Below are 11,326 nucleotides of genomic sequence, written 5' to 3'. Positions count from 1 at the left end.
CCTGCCAAGGTTTCATACTTGGTAGTATTCTGCTCTAAGTCCCTACAGGGCAAGCTTTCAGAGTATGAACTTAGCTGTTAGAGTGGCTGTGGTTTAGGAGAAGTAGAGGGAAGGATGGAGCTTGCTAGGGGGGAAAATCATTCAGAAACTGGATGGAGAATAAAGACCTGTAGAGCTGGGGTGGGAGCTAGATTGAGAGTGTACATAGACAAGCTTTGTGGGATAAACACAAAATATTGTAAGGACATCATGAGTGGCCGAGGTAATTCCATAAGCCATTTTTTTTTTAAAACCATGGCTTGAGCTATTGGATTTCTATAGGATGGTTTTTATCCTCTACTCTGTGAGTATAGCCCAGCCTTCCATTCTTCTAACACTCATTGGTTCTGTTACAGAGTCTGGGGATGGAAAAGGTTGCTTAGGTGTCAGCCAAGACACTCCCTCTGCTTGGGGGAGAGCAAGCTGCCAGCCCGACTATCCGCTTCCTGCCAGCTTAAGGAGCTTATGACTCAGATTCAAGCAAAACACTGAGCTGAAGCAAAAAGGGAGGGAGGGAACCTTAGCTCAGATGAAGGCTCTAGGGCCAAACTGCATCACTGAAGCATCCAAGTCAGGGAAACCCATCAGACCAGGAGGCTATGTGATTTTGTGTTTGTCCTCTGCTTCGAAAACCACACACATATGCTTACACACAACTCCATTTCTCTCCTACTCATACAGACATATTTCCCCCTGAGCTGAAATCCTGAGGCTGTTGCACCCTCCTGTAGGAAAAGCTACTCTTGGGAGCTGGTCTGAGTATTAGCCATCTCTCAGATTCTGTGATAGCAGAGAAGTCTTCACCAGATGTTATGATTCAGCTGGTGTGTCCAGTTGTCCCCCCTTGCCTTGTGTTGCCCGAGTTTCCATTTCTCATAGAAGGAGGTGTTGAGGGAAGACTACAGACTTATTCAGGAATAACACTGAAATCCAGACACATGTGTTTCAAAATCCTCTGTGATTTCAGTAGCTTCCTGGATATTGCTTTGGTGGCTGAGTTGCTGCCAATGTTGACTTGCTGGTCATTTGAAAGCCAAACTCTACCCCTGAGGAAAGGTACTGGATGAATTATAGAAATCTCTATTCTTTCTTTTCTTTCCTCCTTCCATTACTCATGGACATACCCACATCCCTCCAGCTCCTTCCAGTTGTCTCCTTGTGAGTAAACATTAGTCATTTTCTACAAGTTCCTTACCTCCATTCACTAAAGAGGAGTGTGTAATCTCTTTGATTGAAGTTCAAAGTACTGACCTATGTACTTTTGTGTTAAGTATAGTTTATAGTTAATACTACATACATACTCCTTCATGTATGATTGTATTTAATATACATAATCTTCCTAAAATTCAACTTTTGTCTATGTCATAATTTTTCAAGAAATCCTAAGAACTCTCATAGTCAACTGCCTGGGGCCAGATTCCTTAATGCCATTTGGAAATCTTTATGCTCTGGTCATGACTTAAGCTTCTAGTCTCACCTCACTTAGCATCACTTCTTAAACTGGCTGGGGCTGGTCTACTTAATCCCCCAACCCAATTTAATTGCCTCTGTCTTTGAAATGTCTTCTTCTAACATCTGTCTAATCCCAAATATTTTTAAAACCCAAGCCCACGTCAGTTCATTATCTTTGTTGGGGCAAATTGAAGGAGAGGGAAGAGGATAAGAATAAGAAGAAATAAGAGAGAACAGAGATAAAGAATAAATAAATGGTTGAAGTTTAAGGGGAAAGAAGCCCGGTTATGACGTGTGATTTCCTTGGGAAAGTCTGGCATTATTATACGAAGTTCATTATAGACAGCCCCTTCTTCCTGCCAACATTTCAAGAAGCTCAGAATACAGATTTATCAGTGCACCAAGAGCTGCTAATTCCAGTCAGAAAAATCTATTATTTTTATTCTAGGGGGATCGTATTTTCCATGCTTAACAGTGACAGATATGTGGGATGTCAAATTAGAATCAGAGGGTAGTTTACTGGGCATGGATACCATGAAAGTGGAATTAGTTGGAAGAGCTAAATTCCAGTTACAATTTAACCTGATAGTTATATCTCTTTCATCCTTGAAGACTCTTCAAAAGGGGTATTAGTGGATCTAAATTGTGCTAGACAGGTTCTCAAGGTTATATCTCTACGCTTCCAAGGCTGATCAATGCTGTTTCTGTCAAATGCATTTATTTCTCAAGTATACTAACACTGTCCCTCTGGGTACTATCCAGGCTTAGAGTGAGAGTCTCCTGCCTCTTTAAGGTGTATATCTCTACTCTAATCCATTACCTGGGAGCTTCATTGTTTAATAATATTGCCAGTTATGCCCCATAGTTGGTTCCAGTGAGGCTCTAATACTAATCAGTTTTGTATAGTACTTTGTCTCTAGTAGTTTCTCAGTAAATATCTGTTGACTAATAATTTGTTTACCACATTTGTAGGCTATTGTATATTCCCTTGTCTGGAAAAGGCCAGGAGTATAATTAATAATTTAGAATTACTGGCTGAAATTTTCGAAAAAGCTTCAGATCAAGAATAAGATCGTTGGAGAAGGGGAAATGGGTAAGGCACGCAATATAATTTTGCTTTAAAACACAATTAAATGGCCGGGTGCGGTGGCTCACGCCTGTAATCCCAGCACTTTGGGAGGCCGAGGCGGGCGGATCACAAGTTCAGGAGATCAAGACCATCCTGGCTAACGCGGTGAAACCCGGTCTCTACTAAACAAAATACAAAAAAGTAGCCGGGAGTAGTGGCAGGCACCTGTAGTCCCAGCTACTCGGGAGGCTGAGGCAGGAGAATGGCATGAACCTGGGAGGCGGAGCTTGCAGTGAGCCGAGATCGTGCCACTGCACTGCAGCCTGGGTGACAGATCCAGACTCCGTCTCAAAAAAAAGTACAATTGAACAATTTATATTTTTCCTGATGTAAAGGACTTCAGATATATTGAAACTGTTTCTTATTTCATAAATACATTAACTAAGCCTCATTTATGTTGATTGTGTTGCTCAAATTCAAAAGAATGGTCAGTGAGAAAGTGGGACAAGAGTCCACATCTTCTAACTTCTAGGCAAATGGGAAGAATCCTATTAAGCCATTTTTCAGTTCTGGAGTCTAACTGAGAATGTCGTTACTTGTTCTTTGTATTTCTTCATGGCCTTCCAGGGGCCAACAGAACAGTAGTCACCAGATTTAGGAAATTTCACTGTTGTTACCAAATATTTATGTCCAAAGTTCTTTATGTTCATTATTATAGTTTGTAATGAAATAAACCTTGCTATAGTTACTATGGAGTTAGACTAAAATTTCAACATATGCTGCTTGAAGGGATTGATCCAGCCACTTCAGATGTAATTTCCAAGGTAAAGATTATGGTAAGGGTGACTCTTATGAAAGAGTCAGCTTTTGTGAACTTTGGGCATCCAATTTGTAATGTCATCTCATACATTTATTTATTCTGTAATGGGTGAGGTTTGGAAATATTATAGGATTAGACTGCCTGATACCATGGAGGCAAAAGAAACAGTCATTTTTTTTTCTCCAGGGTGATACATTGGGTACCGAACTACTTTTATAGCAATTTGGGAGTAAATTTTTCTCTATGGGCTCAAATGTGAATCTATTATAGAAACTTTAATTGGAAATATTTTGGAGTAACTTTAACCTAACAGTTCTAAGAATGATATAATTTATTAAATACTGAGTCATATTTGTTGGGTGGCTTTTTATAGTTAAAATAATTTTGGAATAAAAGTGGATTTTTAAAAAGCTTAACCTGATTGTAGTAAGTAGCCAAGATTACAAAGACACATTTTGTGTCTTTTCAGTTGTTTTCAATATTTTGTTCTGCTCTTTCTTTCAGTAGACTTTTTCTTTATAATTATAAAAGACAAAAGAAAGGTGTCAATTTTATTCACTGTCTTGTAGTTAACTCAAGAATTTACTGTTCAAAATATTTCAGTAATTTCTTGAACTGGTATTAATGTACAAAGAAGGTCAAGAAGACATTAGTTGGTTTTATCATTGAAGATAATACACTGGAATGGCCCAGGATCATAATGACAAAGGATGCTTCAAAGAAATAGTAGAACAATGAACATAATTTCCATCTCTTATAGCTAGTTAGACTACATATAGATTCCTCACTCCAAAGCTAGAAGGTACCATGTTTCTAATGAGCATATTTTTTTTTTCCTGTGTCCTAAAGACCTGAATAATAGATTGGCTACTAAAATAAAGTAGAGCAATACAGCCAGGAAACTACCGACTATCATGTAACCATAATACTCCCAGGCATGAATCATTTTGTAAGTATTATGTTCTGTATGTTTTGTGATAGCAGTTTTAGAAGAACACATATTTGTGAAATATTTAGTCTGGTTGGTAAAGAAGATTTAATTCCTTTTTGTGGGATCTTGGATTTGTTTCCTATCAGTCTTTCTTTCACAAACTCATCTGTACTCTTACAACACAAGTTCAGAAGACATTTTGCCATAATAAAAAAAGATGAAAAGTATAAGAATAATAGAATTCTCTAAATATTATAGATTTTGTGAATAAAAAAGTGGGAGGAGAGGTGAGATAAAACCATTTTAATTATGTGGACAAGCATGAGATCAAAGGGAAGAGATGAAAAGTACTTTGTAGTTATTATTCTTATTTATCTATAATATCTAGATCCTTGATACTCAGAGTGTGGCCTGTGAACTGGCAACGTGATGTCTCCCAGAGCTTGTTAAAAATGTAGAATTCGGTTCCCACTCATGACTCAGAATTTGCATTTTAACAAGATCCCAGGTAATTCATATGCCAGCTAAAATTGTGAGAATTACTGATATCTAGACCTTTTTTTTTTTCTGTAAATACCTATGAAGATAGACATATGGAATGTCTCCGTTTGATGATGTGGTGTAATAAAGTGAGACACCTCTCTTCTGTTTATAAGAGCAAAGATTATGAAGGTCTGAAACCACACAGGTAGAACTGCCAGCGCTAGTCCAGATGGCTAAAATAGAAGTCTTTTTCTATTACTGTTGTTTCTCTTGCAAAATAAGCGAGGTCTTGAAAGGATCAGATGTGCCTTAACATCATCATGGTGAGGTGATTTATTTATTATTTCACAAGCAGCAGGGTTAAGGTCTTGTTAACAGGAGGAACTTGTTTTCTTATGTTAGATAGGACTGTGTTGTTTCAGGTAAATATTAATTTTCCCGTTGACAAGGTGTGGTTATTTCTTAGGTAAATAGTGAGAAAATTATTTGCAGCATCCTACAGTCAAGGCCTGAAGTGGATTCAAACATTCTATTTTCTTCTCTGGTTTTAAAACTAGAACCAGCTTTTGCCCCTTAGGATTCTGTAAGGATGAGCTGCATCTTGGGTTAATGGAGGTAACTAGATGCTGAAAGCAACCAAGATATTCTCCAACTTTTGTGGGAAGTAAAGAGTTTTCTCAGGGATTGTGTTGAAAAACAAGAGCCAGAATTTGGAAACTAAGGGTTGTGAAGTATGATGAAACACTTAAAGAAGGAGAGGAGTCACAGAAGAGAACATTCAGAAGGGTCTTCCTTTAATTGGTGGTTCTCAATTGTCACCGAACATTGGAATCACCTGGGGAGCTTTTTCAGATTTCTAATTCTTGGGTTGCATGCAGACAAATTATATTACAATCTCTGGTGAGACCTAGGTATCAGTAATTTTTAAAAAAATACCTTCAAGACATTCCATTTTGCAGCTAAGGTCAAAACAATTAAAGATCTGATTTTGTAAAGTTTCCTGTCCTTATATGGTAAATGTGTTTCATGTGGGGAAGGCTGGTGAGCAGGAAGTGTTCCAGTATCTTGATCATTTGAGGAAAGCTCAAACGGTGAATGAAACATGGAGCTTCCTTTGGGGAATCACTAGACAAATCTATGTTTAGGCACAAGACAGTGTGACTATATTCCTTGGTAATGTTTTTCACTCTTTGTGCTTAACCCCTATACTCTAGCAAGAAACACTGTGGGCTGAGTGTAGGGTAGTAGCTGGCCTCCAAGATGGCCTCCATTGACAATTGTGCCCTGATACTCATGTCCTTGTGTGCTTCTCACCACACTGAATCACTTGGGGCTGACCTGTGTGACCAATAGAATATGGTAGAAGTGATGGTATGAGACATCCAAAGCTAGGTCATAGAAGGTATAACAGCTTTTGCTTTAGTATTTGGGATTACTAGCTCTTCCAGAAGCTAGCCATGATGTAAAAACACTCAAGAAGTCCCATGGATAGGAGCCAATTTGTCATTTGTGTGAGCCACCTTAGAAATGGATCATCCAGCACCACTGAGTCTTCAGATGGCTAAGCCCCAGCTGGCATCTGACTGCAACCTCATGAGAGATTCTGAGCCAGAACTACTCAGTTTAGCTGCTCCTGAATTCTTGGCCTATAGAGATCATAGGAGATAATTAATGACTATTGCCTTTTCACACTATTAAATTTTGGAATGATTCCTTACACAGCAATAAATAATGCTGCAGGGCTAATTCAAACCCTGGTTACCCAATAAAGCAGCCTGTTTGTGAGTATATTTGTAGATAACTTCTAGAGTGTGGCAACAGAGTGGAATATTTTAGCAACAAGTTGCGTTTAATTCTACCTTAAATTACATCAGCTATCTTGTAAGTCAAATATTAAAGGTTATGGCAAAACTACACTGTTATCAAAATCTTAGCTTTAAATTAGGTTTTAACAAGTAACTGGACAGCATATGATATACGATTCAGCACTATCCAATAGAACTCTCTGAATTATAAAAATGTTCCCCCAGTTATGGTAGGCGCTAGCTATAGTTGGCTATTGAGCACTGGAAATCCAGCTAGTGCAATTGCTAAACTGAAATTTTAATTTTATTTAATTTGAAATTATGGTTACCATATTGATAGGATAATTCTATACCTTTTTGGGGAAGATTATAGACAGAAATATTCTGCTCTAGTTTGTAAAGTTATGAACTGAGAAGTGGAAAACTCAGTAAGGGGAATAGTTTATCTCTGGAATAGTGAATTAAAAGTTCCTATTTTACCCCCAAATATGTGTCATTTGGAGTGATGGATGACAAACAACAAAGAAACAGATCACATAGTATTATGTATATCCAAGATGCAACTGAATTCAGGCTCTGTAACAACAAAAACTTTTGTACTCGAATTTGAGAGGAACTTTAAGATATTGTCAAAGCACAATTATCTCTGTGGTAGGTACTTGATGAGGTGTTTTTCAAAAACATTTTTTTTCCCTGCCAGCTGCCATCTTATTTCTTTTTCTCATCTTATAAAAAGTGACTAGATGCTACTGTAAGATATGCTCAGGAAGAATTCTACATAATCTACCACCAACATAATCTGCTTATAATTTCTAATATTTTATTGTTGTCACTTATATGATGGTGTGATAATGATAATGAAAACAATAATAACTATTAAAATCAATTATTATGTTTGAATCAAGTGAATTTATTAGGTTTACTTAATCGCTAATATTTATATTTTTTGTATTTAATCAGCACAAACGCTCAAAATTAGGGTACAGAAAAAAGGTAATAGAAATTCCTGGCACCTTTTTTGTTCTCTACCTTGTTCAAGAGATGTAGAACATCTATGAAAAACTGGAGATAAACTAAATATTGCAACCTAAATTTTACTTAAAATGGATGTGAAATAGTGCTAGTTTGAGAGATGAAGCCAGCTGGACTTCCTGGGTCAAGTGGGGACTTGGAGAACGTTTCTGTCTAGCTGAAGGATTGTAAATGCAGCAATCAGCATTCTGTGTCTAGCTAAAGGATTGTAAATGCACCAATCAGCACTCTGTAAAAATGCACCAGTCAGTGCTCTGTGTCTAGCTAAAGGTTTGTAAACACACCAATCAGCACTCTCTAAAAATGCACCAATCAGCGCTCTGTGTCTAGCTAAATGTTTGTAAACTCACCAAACAGCAATCTGTAAAAATGGGCCAATCAGCACTCTTTAAAATGGACCAATCAGCGCTCTGTAAAATGGACCAATCAGCAGGATCTGAGCGGGGCCAAATAAGGGAATAAAAGCTGGCCACCTGAGCCAGCAGCAGCAAACAGCTCGGGTCCCCTTCCATGCTGTGGAAGCTTTGTTCTTTCACTCTTCACAATAAATCTTGCTGCTGCTCACTCTTTGTGTCTGCACTAACTTTATGAGGTGTAACATTTACTGCAAAAGTCTGTAGCTTCACTCCTGAAGTCAGTGAGACCATGAACCCACTGGGAGGAACAAACTACTCTGGATGCGCCTCCTTTAAGGGCTGTAGCATTCACTGCAAAGGTCTGCAGCTTCACTCCTGAAATCCAAGCAAGACCACAAACCCACCAGAAGGAAGCAACTCTGGACACATCTGAACTTCTGAAGGAACAGACTCTGGACACACCATCTTTAAGAACTGTAACACTCACCGTGAGGGTCCGCAGCTTCGTTCTTGAAGTCAATGAGACTAAGAACCCATCGGAAGGAACCAATTCTGGACACATTTTGGCGACCATGAAGGGACTATCGACTATCGCCAAGCAGTGAGCACCATCAGACCCCTTTCGCTTGCTATTCTGTCCTATTTTTCCTTAGAATTTGGGGGCTAAATACCTGGCTCCTGTCAGCCAGTTAAAAGTGACCAGCATAGCCGCCGGACTAAATACACGGGTGTCAGGCTTTCTGGGAAACAGCTCTCTAACAACCCCCTACTCTTCGGAGTTGGGAGCATTGGTTTGCCTAGAACCAGCTTCTGCTTTTCCTGTACTTCTGGGCTGAGCCAAGGGTCGACAGAGAGGAAAGCCATTCAGCTCTGGAGTCCCAACAACAAGTTGGTTGACCCTGCGGCCCTGAGCGGAACTCTCAAAGTCATGTCACCCAAGCGAGACTCGCCCATCTAGCCTATCTATCCTGACCCTTGCCTCCTGGGTCCTGATGCCTGCCAGACAAACTACCTCTCGCCTCTCTTCTCCGAGGCTAGTCCCACTTCTAAAAACCACTCCCTATCTCTGGTGCTTTTCTAGTTTCTCCTATAAGAATGATTTCTAGTATAAACTTCAGGACTCTATCCCCTTCTTTAGGCACCCAGGCTCACCAATCAGAAAGACATAATTTTTGCCCGAAGCCCAATCACAGGGGGGACTACCTAGAATTTTAGGATCCCTCCTCAGACAAGCAGGCCTAACAAAAGCTATTCCTGAACCTAGGATATGGGGAGCCTCAGACAATGTAATCTTCCTATTCATATAAGTGAGGACAAAAGGCATCACTCTTCCAATTCTGGAGTTCCCTTCCCTCCCTCAGGGAATGGCCCTCCACTTCATTTTGGGGGCATAACATCTTTATAGGACAGGGGTAAAGTCCCAATACACAAATCAGTGCTCTGTGTCTAGCTAAAGGTTTGTAAATGCACCAATCAGCACTATGTAAAAAAGCACCAATCAGCACTCTGTAAAATGGACCAATCAGCGGGATGTGGGCAGGGCCAAATAAGGGAATAAAACCCGGCCACCTGAGCCAGCAGCGGCAACCTGCTCAGGTCCCCTTCCATGCTGTGGAAGCTTTGTTCTTTCGCTCTTCACAATAAATCTTGCTGCTGCTCACTCTTTGGGTCCTCACTACCTTTATGAGCTATAACACTCACTGTGAAGGTCTACGGCTTCACTCCTGAAGTCAAGTGAGACCACAAACCCACCGGAAGAAAGAAACTCCAGACACATCTGAACATCTGAAGGAACAAACTCCGGACACACCATCTTTAAGAACTGTAACACTCACTGTGCGGGTCCACGGCTTCATTCTTGAAGTCAGCAAGACCAAGAACCCACCAGAAGGAACCAATTCCAGACACAAGTTTATGATCCTCTAATGTTATTTTAATAGGAAAAATGGTAAGAATGTATTGTTACTGTAATTAGTAGTAAGTGGCATGTTCTTTGATAAAGTAAGGATATTTGCTGCCATTAGGCATCTATAAATAATATCTTTTACTTGATCTGCTTTCTTGTTTTGGACATTTGCTTATACCAATTGCTGATATTTTTTGCTTATTACAAAATAATTTGCTTTTATTTTAGAAAAAGAAAATCAGACATATAGATAATTAAAAGTAGAAAAAAACGGGCTTTGCGCAGAGGTAGGAGCCAGGAGTGAAGTCTTATGAGAAGAGGTGGATTGCCATGGCGGAGCCCTGTGGGCTGCGTGTGTCTGATGCTTGGCCGCCAGAGCTGCAGTTGGTTTGCTGAGCCCATTAGTGTGCCCGGCCGAGACACGATGCCTCCATGTCTTGCTATTTGTGTCCCCCAACACATCTCTGCTCATCAGGAATGTGGCCGATGACACCAGGTCTGAAGATTTACAGTGTGAATTTGGTCGTTATGGTCCTATAGTTGATGTGTATGTTCCACTTGATTTCTGCACTCACTGTCCAAGATTTGCTTATGGTCAACTTGAGGATGTTTGTGATGCTGAAGATGCTTTACATAATTTGGACAGAAAGTGGATTTGTGGACAGCAGATTGAAATACAGTTTGTCCAGGGCATTGGAAGACACCAAATCAAATGAAAGCCAAGGAAGTGAGGAATGTGTACAGTTCCTCACACTATGATGATTATAACAGATACAGACGTTCTAGAAGCTGAAGTTATGAAAGAAGATCAAGAAGTCAGTCTTTTGATAACACTTTAGAAGATTGTATCTAGAAATAGACCGACTGGAAGACCACGGCATAGCAGAAGCCATTCCAACAACGACAGACCAAACTGCAGCTGGAATACCCAGTAGAGTTCTGCTTACTACATTTAAAGAAAGATCTGAAAGTGGAAAAAGAACCAAAGAAAGGCAGTTCAAACGACCAAAGGCTGGGTGGAAGGTGCTGCAGTATGATGACTGCATGACTATTTTGACTCTGGTCAGAAAAGATACAAAAATGTTATTGAAAACTACATGGAATAATTGAAGTCCTTTCAAATTTGAAAGTAAGCATTTTAGGACAAGTAAAAGGAAATTCAACTTTGTACTTGTGGAAACTAATTCCTCAATAGAAATAGGTTTATACTGATTCATGGCTAATGGGTCCATAATAAATTATTGGAAACTAGGATGTCTGAATATCAAGGAAGATAGCCATAGTGTCTTACAGTGCCTCTGTTGGTCTGTCTCAAACTGAATTGAGTGGGAAAAAGTATGGTCCAATATAAAATTTCAGTTTTTGCCATTATTGGCAAATCTTGCATTTGTTTATTTTGGTGCCAGTGTTTTCTGCTTAATCATTTGCTGTGT

At 39.5% G+C, this 11,326-nt stretch overlaps 1 pseudogene; it reads left to right on the top strand.

Annotated features, from left to right (window-relative positions):
- Positions 1 to 8,559: 8,559 nt before the first annotated feature.
- Positions 8,560 to 10,908, top strand: LOC100433733 (serine/arginine-rich splicing factor 10-like; annotated as a pseudogene).
- The last annotated feature ends 418 nt before the right edge of the window (positions 10,909 to 11,326 follow it).

The sequence above is a fragment of the Pongo abelii genome, chromosome 21 (assembly GCF_028885655.2).
Source record: "Pongo abelii isolate AG06213 chromosome 21, NHGRI_mPonAbe1-v2.0_pri, whole genome shotgun sequence".
Classification (NCBI taxonomy): domain Eukaryota; kingdom Metazoa; phylum Chordata; class Mammalia; order Primates; family Hominidae; genus Pongo; species Pongo abelii.
Note: the sequence above shows the minus strand (reverse complement) of the source record. Positions and strands in the feature narration are given on the sequence as shown.